The sequence below is a fragment of the Heterocephalus glaber genome, unplaced genomic scaffold (genome assembly GCF_053883595.1).
Source record: "Heterocephalus glaber isolate CG9 unplaced genomic scaffold, H.glaber_assembly_v1.0 deba00001577, whole genome shotgun sequence".
Lineage (NCBI taxonomy): Eukaryota > Metazoa > Chordata > Mammalia > Rodentia > Bathyergidae > Heterocephalus > Heterocephalus glaber.
This window is the reverse complement of record NW_028258358.1, coordinates 3199458-3223050: the sequence shown is the minus strand read 5'-3', so window position 1 is coordinate 3223050 and position 23593 is coordinate 3199458. Positions and strand designations below refer to the sequence as shown.

The 23593-nt window shown below is 32.2% G+C and overlaps 1 non-coding gene across 1 annotated transcript; it reads left to right on the top strand.

Moving 5' to 3' along the window:
- The first annotated feature begins 2422 nt into the window (after positions 1-2422).
- On the top strand, positions 2423-2529 carry LOC147823486 (U6 spliceosomal RNA). Its single transcript, XR_015443752.1, has one exon. It is a non-coding gene; the product is annotated as a U6 spliceosomal RNA (small nuclear RNA).
- The last annotated feature ends 21064 nt before the right edge of the window (positions 2530-23593 follow it).

Sequence of the window (23593 nt, the reverse complement as noted above, 5' to 3'; positions counted from 1 at the left end):
TATATATTATGTAGGTAACTACTTCAAATATGTTTCCAAATAAGCAAGAAAGATTAATAAAAGAGAAAAATGTAGCCTAAGAATTGCACAATAAATATTCAGCTCTTATTTTTTAAGCCAAAGAGGTTTTTGTCCTGAACACATTAAAAAAAGATTTTGCTGGGTGGGGAATTTAGCTCAGCAGCATAGTGCCTGGCTGGCAAGTGCATGGTCCTGAGTTTAATCCTAAGTACCAAAAAGAAAGAAAGAAAAAGGGATTTCGCGATTCCCCAAATAGGTCAAACTGCCATCTAATGGAAGGATTTCACAAATTATTTATTCTTTTGCTCTCTTGCTATTGGACCATTCCCTCTTGTCTGCACAATCGGAGAGGTCTTTACAAGATGTAAATCTAATACTTCCTTCTCTAATCCTCTAATGATATTTATTGCAGTTGGATAAAAGTCTGACCTATTTACTGGGCTTTACAAATAAATACCAGTATGAAATGCTGCTTGACTGTCTCAGTTACAATCTTATAACTAGCACCTTCTCTGATTTTCTCACAAAGCTACTTCTCCTACTGCTTCCTTTTTAATGTAGAAAACGTATGTGTAAAAATTTCCAGCAGGCCTCAGTTTAGATGATCTCAATTTTACCATCAACATCCAAAGCAGGAGTTCGTCAAACATATGCCTTCTTCCTACCTTCAATCTTGATCAAGATATTGGCCCTTGCCACATCATAGATCCTCTTCACAGCGTGTCTGATCTAATACTCCTTAGCCTTGACATCCACAATTAACACAAAATCTCTCTTCTTCTCTCCGGACTCAGTGATCAGGTGGACATTGAGGATAGAATAATGGTCACGCTTGTTTCTCCTAGGGAGCACTCTTCTGAGGATATGTGTCCTTCCTTTGATCCCATAGCTTCTCGAGTGTCAAAGGTGGGTAACAGGCAGATCTTCCTTCCTTCTTCACTTTTTTTTTTTTTCCTTTGTACCTGGGATTGTACTCAGGAGCTTGTGCTTGTGTGGCAGGTGGTGGGGCACCACTGAGCTAAATCCCCAGGCTCCTTTTGACACCATCTTATGGAAGAGTAGTAACCAAACTTCTTAGAAACTATCCTTCTTTTTGATGTTCAGATGAGCCACATTTAAAGCGTTTAGGATTGCTCCAATTGCTTCTTGCACTTCATGGAAGACTTTACCTCCAGATATTCTTATGCATGACTAATTCATTTCAATTAGGGAACTTGTTTAAAGGAATTCACTTCTGCAACCCAATTCCTTTATTATGATTCTGTATTTTATCATTTTCACAGAATTTCCAAGTATATGTAATAATGTTTAGAATACTGTTTTTTACATATTGGTCATTTATTCTTTGTAACTTTTAAATTTAATAATATGCCATGGGCCCCAGGAACAGACTCTTGGCTGTTGTGTTATGGCTATAACCCAGCCCCAGATCCAGAAGACTGTCTGGATCATAGTAGCCATTTAGTAACAACTTTTAAATGATTAAAAGAATGAGGAACAAATACAATAAAACCTGAGTAAATGGTTCTTTGATTTCCTGAGTAGTTGGAAAGCATAAATGAAATTTCCTAAATGAGTAATTTTCAGTTTTCCAATTCAGAGAATTCTCCATTAGTCTGGGAAGTTGGGAAGACAGTCTGGGAAGTTGTAAGGAAAAATAATTGTGGCTGTGATTAGTAGTGCTCACATTCTTTAAACTGAAGACATTCTTAAAAATCTGCTTTAGCTCTTTAGGATCTATGTTAAAATTTGTAGAGAATAATGTTTCCACTTATTGAAAGAACAACAAAAAACAGTATCATAAGAACTGTATTCCAAAGGAATGTGTGAAATATTCATAACTTTGAAGAAAGTCTCTATCAATTTTTCCCTTTCAACTAAAATTTAAAAGGCATTGGACCATATTATATCCAAGACTACTTCCCTGACAATTTCCAGCAGTGAAGTTTTAATATTTAACCTTTCAAGTGGAGAGTCACAGGTTTTAAGAGTAAAGCCACTTTATTCATGTATTTAATGTGTAGTGTTATTGAATTTGCTTTCATATATAAATTATATAGTAAGTCTATATATGAACAACTGACTAAATAGGAGATCCTTTCACCTCTATTGGAAAATAAGATGAGGAAATACAAGGTGGTAGGGTCAACTTCTACTTACACAGTCAGAAAAATTATAGGTAATAACCCAGATTTATATCTCAAAGCATGCTATTAATTACTGTTTTTTAAGGCCATCAGATGATAGTCTTTGAGAGGCACAATTTTATCTAATCCTCAGAATAATACTGTGAAGATAATGTTATTTCCAATTTAGAGATTAGCCACATAGTTTGATCCTTGAGATTTTGCTCCTTACCGTTTTGTTATCATTCACCCTTTACCATTAAAAGAACACCACGGTGCTCGCTTCGCAGGCACATATACTAAAATTGGAATGATACAGAGAAGATTGGCATGGTCCTTGCACAAGGATGACTTGCAAATTCATGAAGTGTACAATATTTTAAAAAATAAAAATTAAAAAGAAAAGAAAACCACTTCTAGTCAAGGTATCCAAAGTAGTAAACCTACTTAGTAATTATTTAAACTTTTGAAAAGTTGTATTTATAGCTTTTCCATAAAGTAACTTTGACTTTAACATAGATAAATTGGATCTTATTTATGGTAATTATTAACTAGAATATTTAATTAATTCAAAAATATAATTAAGGAGTGGACTCACAAAATTGTATTCATATGTAGAATCATAAACACACATATATTTTATATGGATATATTCACACTCACACACAAATATAAAGAATGTGTTGAGAAATACATTAAAAATGATCGCCAGACTTATAAGAATTTATAAGAAATTCATTCTGGCAATGCTATACAACTTCATTTTTATGGCAGCAAAAAGGATTCTGAAAGGAGGCAATAACTAAAAGTCACTAATGATCACATGGCACAAGGTTGAGGTTTTAGAAATAAAAGGCTGAAAAAAGTCCAGTTAACTACAAAATATTTTTATGATCATTTTCTGCATTAAATGCTGGTATGAGAAACCCTGGCATCCACTTTTACCTAAGCACACTATTTGGGTGATATTAAAATTAATCCATAGATTTTATTTTTGTATTTTTTTCCAGGGTTTTCTCAGAGCAAAGACAAGAAGGACTTTTCCAGCCTAGACTACAGTTGAGCAGGAGCTCATCCAGATGCCAGGAGGGTCTTCTAAGACAGAAAAGCTGAAATGAGGCCAAAACTACCAGGACATAAATTAAAGCTACTGAGGTTTTCAATTGCAGTTGGCAACATATCAAGCAGTTTCTTTGTGGCCAACAGGCAGTCCTAGAGACAAAGAGGTCCAGATGGTCCCCTTCTGCCAAGCACTCAACTTCATGACCTCAGCACAAACCTGCAAAGCCAGATCTCTGCACCCAGACCTGGTAATGAAATACAGCTGTGGAGGAAGAGTAAGAGAGCATTAAGTCTGAGAGATAGTCATTTTGTTATCTTTTTATTAAATATTATTTTAATGATCAGTTCTCTGTATTTTAAACCACATAGGACCAAAATCTGATTTTTTTCTCATTATATTTATAGACTTAGAAAAAAATACAAGAGTAGTTCAAAAGAACAGTAAATATACCACAAAGTAGTTCAAAAGAACAGTAAATATACCACAATTTCCTTGTATAAATAAAGTTTGCAGTCTTACTCTATACTTGTTATATATGAGTCCTCATTTTGCATAATTTACCTTCTGTGTTCAACCATAAAGAAGCTATCTTCAAAAATATCAACATAGGGCCAGGGATTTAGCTCAGTGGTGTTGCCACCTGCATTGCAAGCACAAGGTCCTGAGTTCAATCCCTGGTACCAAAAAAAAAAAAAAAATGATTACTGACATTATGTCAAATGTTAATGAAACTTCAATATCATCAGTATAGACCAGTACCACAAAAATATTGAAAAGTAAGCTGGGCATGGTGTCATTTACTTTTAATCACTCAGGAGGCAGAAGCAGTAGGATCGCTATGAGTTTGAGGCCTGCCCGGGCTACATAGTGAGTCAGAGGCCAGCCTAAATTACAGAGTCAGAATCTGTCTCAAACAAACAAACAAACAAACACACGTAATGAAATTAGGCTATTTAGAGAACTCTCCGATTTGTTTTGTTTTGTTTTGTAATGGGCATATGGGAAAGATGATCTTTTATATGGCATTTTAGTTATCCTCTAATTCCCAGCACGAAAGTCACCAAGAGTAACATTCTTTCTTTTTATATGAATAATATTGATATTACATTGTGTACAAACACTACTTTTGGATTGAAAATCAAATATAAATATAATAGTATTATTAATATCAAAAGGACATATATTTCTGGATATATAGTCACACAATTAGGCAACTACAAATAATACAATGAAATGAGGTCTGATTCAAAGTGCCTTGAGGCCAGAATGGGCAAGTAATAGTGCTGTTTTGCCTGCTTGGGCTATTTTTCCTAATGCTGGGAAAAATAACTGACACCCACAACTTAAATGAAAAGTGGTTTATTTGGTTTGCGGCTTCAGAGAATTCAGTCTTTAACTCTGGCTCCAAGACAGAAACAAGGGTGTAGTGGATCAAGGCTGCTTAGTTCGTGGTGGCTGGAAAGCAGAGCAGGAGAAAAGAGCACCAGCAAGAGGTATATTAGCCAAGACTCAGGCCCGTCACCCACCTTCGCCTGGCCCCACCTCCGGACAGTGCACTGAGCTCTTAACAGCAGTGGATTAATACTGACCAGTATGTCACCCCCATGATCCAGTAACCATTCCAGGAGTCCTTTAATCCAGTAAAGCTAACAAGCTTAACTGTCACAGGGGTATTTCAAAATTTAGGCAACTTTTGAGTAATATCTGAAAGGGAAATATTTTGATACCGTCCAAGTTAGGGGAATGTTATTTCACCCTATAAGATTAGCTTACACACAGGTGCAGTAACATACAGAAAATGTATATTTATACAATACCAGGTGATTTCAGTATGTCCAATTCATGGAAATCATGGTAGCAAATAACAAGAGCAATGAAACCTGGTGACAGGACAGGAAAAGTACTCAAATGATTTCAAATGCAGAATTGCAAATCAATACTAAACAAGCAAGTAGAATTCTTTTATAGATAATGCTGTTTTCTGATTTTCTGAAAAGTATTTCTGTTTTTTCACAAATAGGAGCTTCGTAAAATATGTATATATTAATAATAGAGCATATGCATTGTATATTATCACTCTTAGGTTTAAAATGGTCCATAACCTTTCAAGAATGCAAGACATTTCAAAACTCTCCTTTTTTATCTTTTTTAACATACACATTAAAATGAAAAAATTGTATATATTTATTGGGTATCAGGTGATAGATATGTCAACACATGTGTACAATGTTTAATGTCCAAATATATCTGTCTTCAAAATCTTCTATCATTTCTTTATGGTGAAAAGATTATTGGTATGTATAGTCCCCCCACTGTGCAATAGTACACCAGAACTTCTTATTCTTATCTAACTCTAACTCGTACCCATTGCTGCTTTGTATAGGAGGTATGGATCTTCTCAATATGGCCAGGTCAGGTTTTTTTTCTTAATTTCTCACTTTTCTCACTCCCATATATTACACTCTAGCCTTAGGGAAATCTACCTTTCTTGTCCACGATTCATCTCAGTCTAATTATCATTTCTTCTTTAAAGCTCTTCCTGGGTTCCTTTAGACAGTCAATCCTACTTCTTGGTCTGCTCCCATGAAAGGAAATAATTGGCTGTCATTAAGGGATCTCTGATAGTATACCAGGATTACAAAAAGTGCTGGAGCAAATAACCTCAAAGATCATTTCCAACACTTTATTACTTTACTACAAGCTATTACATTTGCATAAACATTACCCATGTCCACAAGAACATTACAACTGAAGCTTCTGCATTTTAGTTATTTGAATAAAATGAGTCTTCATTTAGCCTACCAAGCACATTTTTATTTTGGCTTAGAACGTCTTGTATCTTTCAGATATTGGCATTACATTTTATATTAAATAATTAGATAGCTATATCAATATAGATATATCAGTCTTAGGTAGATATATATCTATATTTTATATTATTCTAAAATATAGTGTATTAATTGGCTAGGGCTACTATGAAGTTCCACGAACTGCACTGCCAAAACAATGAAACTATCTTTTCTTTCATTTCTAAGACCTAACAGTCTGGAATAAAAGTATTAGCATGAATAAAAGTTTTAGTGATTATTTATGACAGCTGTGAGGAAGACTTTGTTTTGTACTTCTTGCCATGCTTCTGGTGTTATTCTGACCACTTTTTGAATTATTTGGTTTGTATAAGCATCACCTAATCTCTGCCTCCATTTTCATATGGCATTTTCTTTGTGTACATGTCTAGATTCAAATTTCCCTTTTTTTTTTTGGTACCGGGGATTGAACTCCGGACCTTGCACTTGCAAGGCAGGTGGCGGCACCACTGACCTAAATCCCCAGCTCTTACACTTTCTTTTTGAAGGACATCAGTCATATTAGATTAGGGAGCCCTCATACTCTGGTATGACCTTATCTTAACTAATGAAATCTGCAGTAACCTTATTTCTGCATTAGGTAATATTTTGAGGTGTTAGTGTTTAGGAAATCAATTTATGAATTTTGGGAGGGACACAATTGAACACATAACTTATAGACATGTTGTTGCTCACACTATTGATATATTATCATTCCAGATAATTTATATTTATACTCTTATGACATTCATAAACACAAAAATGGTATAAGTACATAGCTATACTATTAGCACATACTGTACTAGATAAATACATTTAGTATATTTTACATAACATGAATGATTGCTAGATATATAATTTACAAGAAACATTTCATTGTTTATTAGTCTATTTCAGGCAAAATATATAGGCTGATTCCTTTATGGCGTTCCCTGAAATACTTCCCCAAAGCAATTTTTTCTTTCAAATTTTTCTCTTTAATAATTCCTTAAAGAGAAAACAAAATGTTCTCGGGAATTGTGAGATTTTAAGATTGTCTAAAGCACTGTATTTATACAACTAAACCAAAAGTGTTCCCCCAGGTGAACTTTCAATTGGATGTGTAATTTAGTACTATAACTTCAAAGTCATAATTCTATGACTATATTTTTTCACGAAGCTATGATAATTGAACCTGCTTACCTATGTAGTCCTATTTCTTCCTAAAAAGACATGAACTGGAAATATATGTCAAAGTCATATCTATACTGCTTCCTTCTTTTAAGTTGGTAACTAATCCCACTGTGGCAATTTAAAATACAGGAAACATGAACTGATATTGAATCTTATGTGTGTGAGTGTGTTTAAATGTATATATGTTGTGATTTGCAAAGTCTATTTAGCTAGATGTCCAAAAATGAGTAATTACATGGTAGCTGACACCATTTCAGAATAATTAAATGTTAGAAAGTGACAATATTTTTTCTAATATTTTTTGTTTTATATTCATAAGCTGGGTCTCTCATTTTTACATTCACATCAAACATTTCCCTGAGTTTAACGAGTCTGGAGGTTGTTATGATTTATATTTGGATGTTCATCCAAAGTCTCAGCACTCATAGGCAGAGCTTTAAAAAGGTGATTAAATCATGTGGGCACTGTAGCTAAAAGTGACATTATGAGGTGACACACAGTAGGAAGAGGTGAATCACACTGGGGGTATGACTGGGAAAGGTGTATCTCAGTCACTGTGTTCTGGGTGCCAACACATGAGAGTGGCTTTTCTCCACACCAGGCCCTTCCACCATGTGACCAAAACTTCTGAAACAAAAGCCAAAATAATCCCCTCTTCCTTTAAGTTGTGATTGTCACTTATTTTGTCTTAGCAACAAGAAAAATGCCTCAGACAGATTTTGGTACTAGAGAAGTGGGGTCATTGATGCTAATTGACCATGTGGTTCAGAAACTTTTGGAACTGGTTCATACTAGGAGTTTGGTAAGGTCTGGATATCTTCGCTCGAGAAACAGTCCTAGACTGCCATAAACTAAGGATGACAAGAGATTCTGATTGGAATTTAGAAAATCAGAAGGTGGGTAGAAATCCTGTTGGTAAAGATTAGGCTCAGGAGGTCTCCTTTGGGAACAATGATTCCATTGGCAATTGGACTACAGACCATGTGTGCTGTGCTCTAGCAGAAATTTGTCTAAATTTTGCTCATGTCCTAAAACTTTAGGGGTCATCAAGATTAAGAGAATCAAGCTAACTAATCTGCCAGAGGAAAATTCAGTCCAAGTTAAGGATGTAGTATGGTCACCGCTTGCGACTTTGAAGGAGATCTATTGTAAGAAACAGGCACAAAATACAAATTTTTAAAAGAGGTTTCAGTTTTGCTAGAAAGAGCCCACAAAGATGGAGCAGAGGAGAATTTGCAGAAAAGATTAATATTTTAAATTCCAAATACTTTAAAACAAGATAGTAGGAAAAATAGTGACATGAACCAGCAAGAGCTCTCATTGTTCAGGCTCAAGGGTATCAGGCTGTCAAGTTTCCATTTGAGAAGCAAGCCACAGGGGACAATGCTAGAGAAAGGCTACCTAGGGAGTTGGTTTGCAAGGATTTGCTTCCCAGCACTCAGCCATACAGGCACTCAGAGACCTCTGAACTCATGGTCCAAGAGTGACTGGCTACTGCTTCATCTGGCAGCACAAGTTGGCATCATCCACACAGTAATGGTTTTACAGACATGTAAAATACAAGAGTTGTGGTGTCAGGAAAAGTGCTATTCAGATTTCAGAAGAGGGCCTGGGAGGTCAGGCACATACCATGGAAGAGCAATGCATAAAGCTGTGAGAGTGAAGCCAACAGTGCAATGGAGACCAAAAAATGAAGCTGTCTGCAGTGGCACACATGTATAGTCCCAGCTACTGAGGAGACCAAGACAAGTGAATTGTTTGAGTCTGGAAATTCAAGGCCAGGTTGGGCAACAAAATGAGATCCATCTAAAAAAATGATTTAATCTTGTTCTGTACTTTATCAATATCAATTCATCATTATGGTTATCAATCATGCTCTTCAGAAACCCCATGTTGAAGTTCTCTTTTTGTAATTGGTACCAAGAGTAATGCTGACAGTTACTTTGCAAGCTAAGAGAACTGTTCTAGTATTATGTGTATTCTTTTGACGTTAGCTATTAGCTACAAGACATTATTGCTAGCATATTAAGTTGAATCTCATGCTCTTGTGGGGTCTTCATAAAAAGCTGGAAAAGTTTGACTCTTTTTCTGCCTGTGATGAATATTTATGTAGTAATTTCAAATGTAATTATATAATGACCAGCACTTTTGATGATATATACAAAGCACAGAATCATTGTTTCATTTTTCGAGGCACACAGAGATATGTGTGCATGTGTTAATCTTTCTTCCTTTGGTCTTCTTCTTCCCTTATTTTTGTTCTTGCCTCTTTCCTCTTCCCCTGTTATTTTTCTTCCTTGCTTCTTTCATTCATTCCTTCCTTCCTTTCCTCTCTCCTTTTTCTCCTTTTTTCCTTCTTCTTCTTCCTACTTCTCTTATTTTTTTCTTAGATTTCTGTCTGCTTGTGACTTTAGTTATCAAAATCACAAAGATCATTTATTATAATGGACTATGAAGTTATGTAAATATTAAGCTAAATTAAATGTAAACACTTAAGAAATCTGCATTTCTGAGATCAACTTTTAGAAAATAATAGTTTTTAAAACTGCAACGCAAATGTTGAAAAGTCTGTCATATTTTAAGCACATTTTAAGTAGAGAATATTAAAGAGTAACTTTGATGCAATGCCATGTTATAAAATCATAAAAATATTTATATAAAATTAATGAAGTTTATTTTATGCAACTATAACTAGTTTTTGAGAAATAAACTTTAAAAATGTTTAAACTAGTTCTTTTAAAATTTCATCAATATTAAATTATGACTAATATTTAGTATCAAAGACAAGGATAATAAAAGAACAGGTCACAAAGAAAAATGAAAGAATTACCACAATCAATAAGGTTCTATTTAGGAAGAACTAACATCAGATGATGGGAATTACATTAATTACTAGACCAAATCAGCAGAAATTCATGATTATAGAAAAACTCTGCACATAATTAAACATATTTTTAGCTCGTAAAAGAAGAAATGTCACTGGCAATGAAATTTATAAATAATGAGCAAGTAAACAGATATTTAAATGTGCTATCCTCTCAATGCTTATCTTCTCAAAATCCATACATTGAAATTAATCACCAGAAGAGTAATATTAGGAGATAAACCTGTGGGAAGTGATTAAGTCATGGATGCCAAGCCCTCATTAATGGAATCAATGCCCTTATAAAAGAGGCCCAAGGGAGCTGCTTGGACCTTCACCATGTGTTGAAGGGAGCCAGAAAGAAGACTCCCTTTCTGAACCAGGAAGAAGATCCTTAACAGGCTGAATTTGCCAGTATCTTGAACTTGGAGTTTTTAGCTTCCAGAACTTTTGGAAATACATTTCTGCTATTTATAAGTCACAAAGCTTATTGAACATTATTATAACAGCACAAACTCATTAAGACAAACTGGAAGATCAGAGAGAGAACTATGTAGTGTAGCCAGTACTCTTCAGGCAGAGGCACTCAGGTATACATAAATGGTGAATTCAAAAATCTACAGAGAGAGACAAAAATGTTGTAAGTTAATATAAACTGTAACTTTTCAGTAATTACAAAACTAGCTTAAAATTTAAATTTATGGATATTTATACCTTTTAGTAAATTATAACTTTCTCAAAGAAAAACAGTGTTAGGAAGCCCTGAGGTTCTTCACTCTTATATTTAATTCTTAAATTAAAGTCTATTTTTATTTCCCAATTTTTGTAATATTTTATACTTTTTTTTTTCCAAACTCCAGGTATATTATAAACCTCTAGCAGTATTATAGAATTAACTCCCAAGTTTAGATAACTTTCTATTCAAGGTGTCTGACCATCTCAAATTTTCAAATATTCTGCCAAAGATTCTAGTAAAGAAAGAAAAACACAATTTCTAAGAGGTTTTTACATTCTCTTTTACCCGATGAACTTTCCTTAAGAACTTAGTGATGAATTTCCCTCACTTGTGTCTGTAGACAGCCTTCCAAGGCTAATATTTTCTAAATGTTCTATAGTTTTTGTCTATAAGTTCACCTTCACAGTGATAATCTTTCATAATGACTGTAGTTTCCTTTCACAGTGTTTTGTTTTGTTTTTTTCTGGTAAATTCTAAACCAGTGCATACAATGTAAGAGAAGTTTTAATGTCATTGTGAGTTCAGGTGATGTCCATCATAAAATTAATTTTCATTCTGTTTTTACTAAAACTGACATTCAAAGAGGCTTAGGTTTTCAGTTGCTTAATGGTTGATTCTCCTATATTTTAGCCCAGGTCAGTAACTTCCTTCAGCTAGGGTTCTAAAACAGCAGGCAGACATGTTTGCCAACAACACAATTCTTTTATGACCTTTGACTTTCTTCAAACCTGTTTTAATGATGAATGCTATGTGAGTTTTAAAGGCCATTTTTTAAAATCTATATTTGCACCTTGTCTCTCTATGGGCATATGAACTTAACACCTGTAATGTGGTATACTATACTCTCTTTGGTTCTGGTCATTTAGACATCTTCTTTTCTTGTTTTTGAACAAGACTGTCTGGTAGAACTTTAATGAATATATTTCAATAGAAATTAGGATATTCCAGCATATTATTAGTCAGTTATTATGTCTGAAAATCTTGAACACTGGCTCATTAAATACCTCTCTGAAATGATTTTATTCAGTTTAGTAGATAAATTCTGCTTATTGTATTATTGAAAGTCATGGTTTCTCTTGACAAATTAAGTCTTCAGTGGTACTGTGTGACAAACCAGACTCCCAAGATAATTTAACACATTTTACTCAGAAATATATATTTAATATATTGATGGAAAATTTTTAAACATTATAATATTCTCTAAGTATGATCTAATCTTTATATAAAATATAAAATATGAAAACAGATGTCATACATTTTAACTGTGACTTATTAGGGGTTTAATTAAGCAATCAAAAATTGACTAGGCTCTCAGGATTCTTTTAGCTTAAATATTTAAGTGTATTTCTATAGTACAAACCAGACCTTGAGGTTGCTATAGTAATGGTCAAATGACAACTAGAGATAATGATATTTTTGAGGTGGAATAACAAAGAGACTTAATTTGCCCAGGATGAGCATGTTTTTCATTTTATCCTAGCTAGAAGTCTGATTCCAGTTACTATGTTCTTCGTATTAAAATATTAGAAAATCTTTACTAATTCTAATTTGCATACTACCTAAAATTTCAGCAATTTTCATGTTAGAAATGTTATTATTAATCTTAAATTGAATTTCAGTTTTCTAATTTCTAAAACATTTTTGCCATAGGTTACTGCATTTGTATATAATGCATCTATATACATTTGAAAGCATAAAAATCTGTAACAAGATTTTTAGTTATGTGAATGCTTATGCTTCTGCATATATCCTCTCCACAAAGGATTTTTATATTAGTCTTTCTCTCAAAAAGAATTATTCTTAGCTAATATTGTTATATTTAATTCATAAATTTTTTTCTCCCAATGTACACTCCTGTTTCTTCATTTTCTATAACTGCATTTCTTATAAATATGTTATTTTTCTGTGAAGGAACACACTACTACCTTCACTATTTCTGTATCTCAATAATGGAAAATAAACTTATTCAGTAACAAAGCACTAATAATTTTTAAAATTAAGGGTAATATTTCAAAAGCCAAGTCTTAGTTTGAAAAGTTGGCAGGCATGCTTTATAGTTCTGATATTCTATCAAATTTTAATAGTTTTAATTGCCTAATTATCTGCTCCAGTGCAATAATAAAACCTCTTAATATTTCATTTGCTAGTACAGGAAAAGGTACACCAGTCTGTGCTAAGGAATCTTCTAACCCTTTGTTGAATGTGAAGTTGAAATTCTTTAGTATAATCTTGCCCTTTTGGCAAACAGCTCCATCTGTCATCTAATTTTTTAGTCCCTCCACCTCCCTCTTTACCCAAATGTTACTTGTTTATTCAAGGAACACCTCTTTTTCTTCCCTTTATCTCTTTCTCATCAGCAGCCCTGCTTTTTATATCCATTTTTATGCTCTTCAATAAATGTCTCTGTTTCTATGTGTTTGTTCTTTAATGATGGCAATAACTTCCTTTCTGAATCTTATATGCTTCTCCATGCCTCGGAAAAGTTTCTCTCTTCTTCCGATCTTGCCATTAGCACCTCTCTTAATCTGCCAGTCTGTGCTGTACTGAATAGTTAGGCGAGAATCAATGCTTCCTTTCAGGAACTGACAGGAAGAACCGCCTTGGGCACACTCAGCAGAGCAAGAGAGCATTAGGTCAACAACAACAAAAAGATTTAAAGACAACTTCTGGGCACTAAATTCCTACTTAGGAAATTCTGTGATCCATTTTCCATCTCTGTTATTGAACTGATTAAGAGAAATAATTCTTATGAAAAAATGTGTTTACAGTTTATATATATTTTTAAATTTCCTTATATATGAGTAAAGAAGACATTCCAGGGTTTTATCCATAGAAATACTGCCATGGATATTCAATATAGTATTATTTTTGTATCCAAGATCAGAACTCTTAATTTCTAGTTCCCATGCTGCTTTCATGCCTATCTAGGCTGCTTTCAGCCTATCTAGTTTTTCAGCCTTATTCTTTATTTAGGTAGTACCTGTATGTTCTGAAATGTTTGACACTTTTTAAATAAAAAAGTTTGTTTTTAGTTTCATTATAAGACAGCACAGGAACTAGTCCACAGGAATTAAAGCTTTTTTTCTTCAATGATGATGCACACATTATACGTAATTAGTTTTGAAAAATACTTAAAATAATTTTCTTTTCCTGAATAAAAGATAATTTTCATGTAAGAAAATTGATAAGCAAATAAGCCAGCCACATTTTTAGTATAGTTTATCTTTAACATAACTGTTTCTTCATAGTCCGTGATTATTATTCCCTGAAAAATATTAAAGCTAAATAGTTTTCTGATTAATGGAACTTCTCTCATTCTTAAATAGAATGTATTTCAATAATGCATCTCAATAGGTATTAATTATGCTAGTATTCTCATTTAATTAGTGATTAAGAGAAAACTGAAAGTTCTCTTTATGACTTCAGGCAAATAAGTGGAAAATAAGACATAACACAAACCCATAAATGTTCTTAAAATTTGACTAGTTTTATATATTGCAGGGATAGAATAGATTATATATTTCTGCAATTATTTTACAACTAATTTATCTAAGGAGAAAGTTTTACAAGATACAATATTTAAATGTTAACAATGTGCTAAGTCGGGTTTAACGTTTTTTGCACCATACCTTCATCATTATTTTACAGGCATATTGAAAACAATAAGAATGTAATTAATTTGTTTCTTCAAAACACTTTGATGAGAATTTTTGTGACAGGCTCAAGTTAAAATTACAAGTTGAAATAATTCAGAATAGAAGAACGATCAAATAAGTATCTTGCTAAGACCTGAAGTTGGGCATTTGATGAAAAATTGTTTTCATTATTGTTTTTGGGATCAGAACCCTCATTGATATTTGCACAACTCAAGATTTAACAGCACAAAGGATAAAAGCTATGCAAAAATATATATACTTTGATATGTTATGGGATAGAAATGTATACAACATCTTACATTTTCTTTGAAACTATTCTGAATTGGTTGTCTTACAACAAGCTATACAGCTGTGCTTTGTTCCCATCTGTCTTCTAAAATAAATAAATACATTGAATTGAAATATTTACTTAATATGCGTATTGATGTCTTTAAAAGTAACCTAATATATATGAGCAATTTTAAACTGAACTCTTGTAAATCAATGAAGATGAGCCTTTTAAAATAATAGTCAAGTAAAGCTGTGATTAATTCTAAAATTATGCATGCATAGCTGCTTAAGAAATCTGATTTATGAAGAAAAAAATATAGCTGATATCTTAAAGAACTAAACTCCATTTAGCCTGATCAAAGACATGCCAAATGAGTTCTGCGGGTATATTTTATTATATTTGTTTGTATGTTCACTTGTATTTCTGAAAGAGTTGCAATAGTTAACTTTACACCTAAGCCACAGTCTGAGCTGCAGGGTGGAGTGGTCGCTAAGCAACCTAACCAGGAGAACATTAAGTACCAGATTTTCCTCATTTAAATCTGTTTGAGAGCTAGAGAAGTGAGAGATTTTTATGGGCAGAACTTTTCAAGTTGATTTGGCTAAACTAAGCAAACTGCAATTTGCATGCCTGAAATCTTGTCAGATTGGCAAAGGCCGAAACAGAAATTGCTTGAAGAAAATATGATTACTGCTGTGGGAAGGATTTTTCTTTAAGATGTAAACTCAGTTTTGTTCTTAAATGAAAAGACATATTTTTCGAGCACAATAGAAACTTCGTATTTTGTGTATTTTTATTCCAATCTCATTTGATATTCTGAAAATAATTATTTTAACCCAATATATTTTAGCGCCAAAATTAACCCAAACCTAGCTTAGATGTAATTAAATAGGAAAACCTTTATCCTTTTTGTGCAGATTTAAGCAGGAAAAATTTCAAATACTAATAGGTCCCTGACATTAACAACTAAAGGAGAAGAAAAAAGTGGGGAGTGCTTTGATTATAAAAAACCTACAAAGTATGATTATTTTGCCTTACCATTAGGACTTTAAATAACAAGTATTTTTGTTCAAATGTTCAAATTTTTAACTATGTATGCATTCTCAGAATCATAAAACAATCAGTATAAGTAATTATTAAAAAGTAACTTATATTTGCTTATTTTGAGATTTGTATGAATAGTTGTATTATATATTAACTCAGAAATTCTATCTTTAATAATAAGCTTTGAATAAATCTGATTTTAGGTAGGCTACATATAACTAATGTTACTGTATATTAATTTATTATGTAAACATTACTCAGGTAATAATTTTGGCCACATTAAGAAGTGGATAAATAATAATTTATTCATTTTATCATTATCATAAATTTTAGGTATTTCTAATTTGAAAGTATTAAAAACAGTTGTCCTGTGATATACTTCTATGTGTTTCCTAGTAAATCTGTGAAAGTATACCTTGGTGTATATTCCAATGAATAAAATACTAAGCCATAGAGATGTTAGATCTTTTAATTTACAATATATTAACAAATTTCTTTCTAAAGTATTTCTAGAATTTAGCATTTCCACCACAATATATGAGCACCCCAGTTTTTCAGATCTTCACCTAATTTGTTGAAATCACATATTTGTAAATCCCAGTGGATATCTCATGCTGGCTTTTATTGTTGCCTTCGTACTGACAGGGAGAATGAGTATCATTTAATATTTCTTATCTGAGACATGCACTATGGCAGGTTGATGTTTAAAAATCTCTGTCCAGACCTCAGGTGTACTTGAGGTACTCTTTGCCATAGGGGGATTTTATTTCTCTGTCCTATTTAAATTCAGGAGTGATTAGTCAACTGTTGCCACCAGTGAGGTGAAAATGCCATTTCTGGGAACAATATTAAAAAGTCAACTTGTGATTTCAAAATTTCTTATCATTTGTCCTGAGACTATTATTGTTCCAGAAGGGTTTTCTTCAATAGCCTATATCCTAAAATAAACACCATAAGGGCAATAATTAAAGTCCACCAACAATGGGCATTCAATGTGAATGACAAACTGTTATTTTAATCCACTAATGATCCTGAGTAGTTCTTAAAATATATTCTGGACATTGGTTCTTTGTGAGGTTAAATTGCTGAAAATATTATATCTCGTGCCATTTTCTCTGATGACTTGATGGAAAAAAATAGAGGTTAGGATAGTTTACTAATCTCATCCTTTCTAGTAAATTTTATTTAAGACATCATTATATTCCAAATAATTCCTTGTTTGTCTTTCACATTTCAGCATATATTATCAATGCAGCAGGTCTTGAGTTTTGTTGCTTATTTGTTCATTTTGACAAATAGTGTTATTTTAATTACTGAGGTGTAGCATCTATTTTTCTTTCAGTTTTAATATTCTATTTTAAGAAATTCATCTACTTCATATGCATTTTCTAATTTATATGTATAAAAAGTTTTAAAAATAATGTTCAGTATGTTTACATATAAAATATTTATAATTACGCAAATGTTTTTCTGTCATTATCGTATAGAAATTGTGCACCAGCTTATCATTTTTATTAGTTGTTTGTATAACCACCTGTGTTTGGTTGCTCATTTTGCAAACTTCATTTTTAATTCTGCTTTTGAATTTGTCATTTTCCTCACTTTAAATTCAATTTCTCTTAATGATACCTTTTTAAATCTTTAGATGGGCATTAACCACTTTTTAGTCTTATTTCTTCTGCATTAAGTTCCTATGTCTCATTGATTTTATGAAGGTTTAAAAATCTCTGTCCAGACCTCAAGTGTACCTGAAGTACTCTTTGCCATTGGAGAATTTTTTAATTTTTAATTTTTTTTTTTTTTTTTTTTTTTTTTTTTTTTTTTTTTTGGCACCTGGGATCAAACTTGGGACCTTCCACTTGCAAGGCAGGCAGCAGTACCACTGAGTTTTATCCCCTGCCCAGGCGAATTTTATTTCTCTGTTCTATTTAAGCTTAGGAATCATTAGTCAATTTCTGACTCCAAAGATGCTAGACCAGTGCTAGCACAGAGCTACATCTCCAGACCTACAAGTTTTTCTATATAATATTTTCATTACTACTCAGAACAAAATAATATTTTCAGTTTTGAGCTCTTTTCTGACATTTGAGCATTTGGAGATAGCTTTACTTATTTCTAACCTTTTCTTTCTTTTGGATATTACTTTCTAGTGTTTTTTATTGCATTTGGTCACAAACTCAAGTTATTTGACTCATGTTGAGACATTCTACATAGATTACATATGGTTAAATTTGAAAATATTGACAATATGGTTAAATATTATTTCGTATTTGACCCCAGGGATATTATAGATGGATGGATAAATACATAAATTTCTATTTATCAATTTTTGTCTGTATTCAATAATTGAAATGTTACCAATACATTAGGATTTGCAACTATAAATCTATGTCTACTTCTACTTTTCTTCACAAATGTTATTTCATTTATTTCAATATATATTGTAAATGTTCCATTTTACTATCTCATGCTCTTTTGTAGTACATTTTCCAAATATTACTACCCAAATAAGTTATACAATAACAAAACCAAGTGTGGCAGCAAGTATATCAAGAGTGATGATATACTATTTCTAAAATATAAAAGTATAAAATTGTAAGCCTAGATTTACACAATAAAACAGTTTTCAATAAATGTCATCAAAAAATTGTGAAATTTTACCGTCAAGAAATAGGACACACATGTGTAAATACTGAATAGTTTCTCTAGTGTGAGAAACTGAAAGTGTAAATAAGGATTAAAATGGATAATTGATAATTTGAAATAGGAAAAGTTCCAAAGGTGTAGGGGTGGTGGGAGGGGAAGGGGAAAGGGAAGAAGGGAAATGAAAAAAATATGAGAAAAGAAAAAAATGGAAATGAAATCTATGTAAATAGTGAAGGGTGGAGGGGGTGAAAAAAAAAATAAGAACTAAGATACATCATGTACAGGTACAAGCACCCAGTGATAAATGTAAATGTATTGTATACCTAAAATGTACCAATAAAAGAATTTTTAAAAAAGAAAGAAAGAAAACTTCTCTAAAGGAATAATAGATTTTAAGAATTAAGAAATTTATTCAAGGTTTTGGAAAGTAAATAAAGTTAAGTGATAGTAATAATAAATGACAAACATGTAGGCAAATATAAATTAATAACTTGTAATTAATAGTTTTAAGCTATAATTTTAATTTAGTTGTTGTATATGTTCTTTTATCTATATACCCTACTAGCTTACACATAGCAGTTGCTCAGTGATTAATTGATTCAGTTTACTAAGAGTGTAGGTGAGAATATCATCCATTTCTTAAGTATGCTTCTGCTATAATACTTAGTATGTTTTGTGAGCTCTTGGAGGCAACATATATACAGTAGTACTTTGGTTCACTAACACTTTTGTTTGCAAACAATTTAGTTCACAAAGATAACCATTTGGGGAAATTTTGTTTTTGTTTCCACATTCTATATTGGGTGATCAACACAATCAAGGCCATCTTTCCTACAGAAACACAAATGTGGCCATCTTTTCCAAAATTGTAGAACAAATTAAGTTCATGAGTGGTACCACTGTACACATATATATTTATGTGTGAGTATCTATCTGTGTATGTATAATCTTTGTATTCCCCATGAATAGACTTTGTCTAATAGGTAGTATATTTTAATGGCTAGTATTTTAATAACTCAGTCATTTCATAAATGGATTTTATTATCCAGTCCATCTCCCAGTATCTCTAAACTATTTAATTCTGATTTGATTTATAGTGGTATTACTAATGAAGTATAATTGATCAATAATGACCCAAGAATTTTCAGTTTTTTCTGCTTCAAAATGTACTTGTTTATAATTCTGTAACAACCTTAGCACTATAGGTATAGCTAGGACAGAGTACTGGGAATTCAAATAATTTAAATAGAGGCTGAAGGTACAAAACCACACTCATAGTAAGGAAGATGAGGCCTTGTAATAAGTAATGGAATCTTTGGCTGAACTTATTGGGAGAACATAAAAGTTATTTAGCAAAGTACTTGAAAAAAATTCTGTATTTTAGGGTTTGAGGATAAGAACAGGAACGAAGCCTGAAAGTACTGGTCATGAACAAAAGAGGATAATCCAATACAGAATGACCTTCAGGAAAACAGCACAGAGACAAAAGAATATCAGCAGCATTTGGGAGACTTAAAGGGGAAGATCAAGTAAAGCCAGGTAAGAAAGATGAAATTTAAAAATTCTAAATATTTTTGTAGAAAATTTGCCTCAATTTTTAGTGAAATAGTAGAAGAAATTAATATCAGAAAACCCACATACATTATTTAAAGATTGTTCCTTCAGTTAACTCTATAGAATATAGTTTTTACTTGCCTATTCATTTATTCATTCAGTTAAATTATATTTTAGAACACCAAATACCAGAGACATGAGAACAACATAATGAGTTTCTGAATATTTCAGGGCCTGTTTTGTGACCTGTAAAACAGAAGAAACATCACATTTTACTCAAGAAGTTTCTATAAGTATTAATTGAGTTACTTTACCCCAAGTGCTTAGCACAACTTATAGAATATAAGTACTCAAAAAATAAGAACTAATATGAATGACATGCATGAACAAAATAGTTGAATAAGCCAAGGAATACCAATGAATGCATAATAATTTTCTGTCTAGGTCCTTTTTTTCCTATCTTACCAAGTCAATTGAACTTAAAAACTGAAAATCAATGGCTGATAATTACCAAAAAAAGAACAAGGTAAAAGATAAGCATTGCACCTATTCTGTAGTCCATCTATCCATGTATTATTTTTGTCTCTCTTTTCTTGGGATGGTGTCCCAGTGACTGAAGTGAACTGACAGTAACGTAAGAAAATGTCAGCTTCAGGCCTCTTTAATCACATTCAGAATACTTTTTATCTTTTACAAATCAAATCTAACACAGCCATTTTAATTTCCTTAAGTTGTGAAAAATACAAGATACTGGAATAAAATGGGAGCGTACAGGTTTTGAAAAGAAAAATAAGTGCTCCTTAAATGAAGGAGCCCAAATATGGGATTCTGATCAGCAGATATTATGTGCACCAATCAACTCTGTTAGGGAGAAGAGAATAAAAGTCATGAGCTTTATGAACAAGAATAACTTTGAATTTATCCCTTAATTGTTTTTAATTAGAAACAAGATTCCTGGGAAGGGAAAGCTGAAATAAACATGGCTTCTTCTTAGCAAGTCTGGGTTCTTTAAAATATAGCATTAGAATCAAATAACCCTTCTGCCCAAAAAAAAAAATACTTAGTAGTAATGGGAATTTTAGCACTGTAGAGTTCAGGGTCCTGAATCTTAATCTGATTAGCATGATACATTTGGAAGAACCTATGCTAGGCTATTACTGAGAATCTATGTTTCTGCAAAGTTTATTAGGAAAGGTAGAAGACCATAATTGTCCTTTTGATTTTGTAATTCATTTTCCACTTAGCAATTAAGAAATTTGTTATACTGCTGTAATAAGTATTTGATATTCAATTCTTTTTTGAATGACATTTTTTTTTTCTAGCTGAAGTTTCTGATCCTAGCCAAGAACAAGGTGATGTTACTTCATTCAGTTCTAACCAGTGTAAAAAAAAAAAGACAAATACTGAAGAGAATGTATTATGTTGCAAAACATATCCTTGGGAATGATCAACAACATTTATTCACATGTTTACTTGCATATATAATACTTTAAAAAAACTGTGGTCATCGAATAATTTTAGAACTGGCTAACTCCTGTTGCAGCCATGGACCAGCCTTCAGGAATCCCTATCAAATAATGAGTCATGGCCAATGTGAAGTTAGGCACTAGAAAAAAAAATGTTTATGCCTTTGCTTTTAAGGTACAAAGAAAAATAAGATTTAGGAGGCTCAGACTAATGTTTGAAAGTAGTTAACATTGCAAGAGGTATTGATAAAAGCCTGAATAGATTTGGTGATGGCTGTTGATGAAAATAAGTGAAGGGATGGGATTCCACAGAATCTGAGGATTTCAAAAATTGGTCTAAAGAAAATAGAAGAAAAGAAAAGGGCAAATATATGATTCGTAACTCAATCCCAAATGACTAAGGATAAACTGGACCAATAGGAAGATAATTCAAGATTAGGGGAAAATATATTAAAATTAGGAACATTTTTATTGTTACCAATAAGTTATCATGCATAATTTGAGATATTAAAAAGATAAAGTTACTTCACTTTTTATAGGAGTATAAGAAGCTACAAAATTGTAATAAAATCACCTTCAGTTTTAAAAGATTCCATAGCTATCAAGCTATAAATATAGTCATTTTGAAATCAATGTGAACTTAAAAAGTAGCTCAAAGGTATACAGCAAATGTTCTATATAAATTTTAAACATTGGTAATATTTTTGGAATAAGTGACAACCTTCCAAAATTACTATTTTCAAGAATTGTCATTTGGATAAAGAAATTCTAAAATAAGTTATTTATTCTTGCAAAATATAAAACTTATGTATTTTTAAAAATAAAAAGTATAAAAACAAAAAATACAAAAATATTCTTAAACTTTGTTTTAAATGACAGAAAATAACTACTAAAAATGATGGCAATAGAATCTTAGAATTTTCATAGTAATTTAGTGAAGAGAGAGTTAGACCTTAAGTAATGTATTTAATTAGATATATTGAGAGACAGAATTACCTTCTCAGTCTCTTGCAAGCATATCTCTAGCAAATTTATCTTGGAAAACTATATAAAAATGGAAATGGCATTTTTATTCAGAAAGCCAATAATACGAGGTAGAAAAATGAGAGTTAAAGAATAAATGATGATGTATCAATGGATTGTGGAAAGAGAATTAACTAAACTGGATAGATAAATAAAACGAAGATCATGCCCAAACTCTAAAATTATATTCATCCTGAGATAGAAACAGTACACAGTGTGGAACAGCCTCCTAGGTTGACTGGTGAAGTGAAAATATAAAAGTATTTTTTCAAAAACAATTACAGCAATTTCATAGTCACAAAGTGGATGAAAGAAAAAAGCAAAAATTTAAGCCCTGCATGTTAGCTGCATGGGGAAGAGTGGGTTACTGTGCCTGTCATGATCGCAGGTTTTACTCTATTACTGTTTGATAAATTCGAGCATATCAAATAAGTACAAAATGATAGTACATGACCCCCTGTGGGATTCTCTGCACAGAAAATGGAGGATGAATCAGCCCGAATTGAATTGTGTTTCTCTCTCCCACAGATAAATATTGCATACTAAATCAGTTTTGGTGTACTTGCATCGCCTTCCTTTTAGCTTAATATATTCAGTGTCAAGTTATTTCAAACTGAGTACCATTTGACTCCATGTACACAGTTTGTCTAAGGTAAAATTGGAAACAGTTTAATGTATAATGAAATTCTCTTCCCTCTCTGACAATTTTTCAGGAAAGAGTGAGAAAAAAAATCTGTAAACTGGAAAACAGATTTAACTGGTATTTCTAATTCTACTTAGTGGCATGAAAAAGCCCTAGCCTTCACATGGAATAGAGCCCATATTATTTCATTCAGAGACTTCTGTAAACTTAGGCTTTCTTAAGTCACTATCTCAGTCAGTTGCAATACACTGAATTAGGTCACATTTTCCAGTAAGAATTTTTCACTGTGAAACTATATCCCTGAAAACGTCATCTACATATCTTGTATCAGAGACATAGTTCTGTATTTTCCCTGAATTGTATTTTCTCTGAATTGTGTCTCTGTGTGTGCATGCACGTGTGTGTGAGTTTGTGTTTGTGTGTGTGTGTGTAAAATATGCACGGTGTGGTTAACAATCAAGT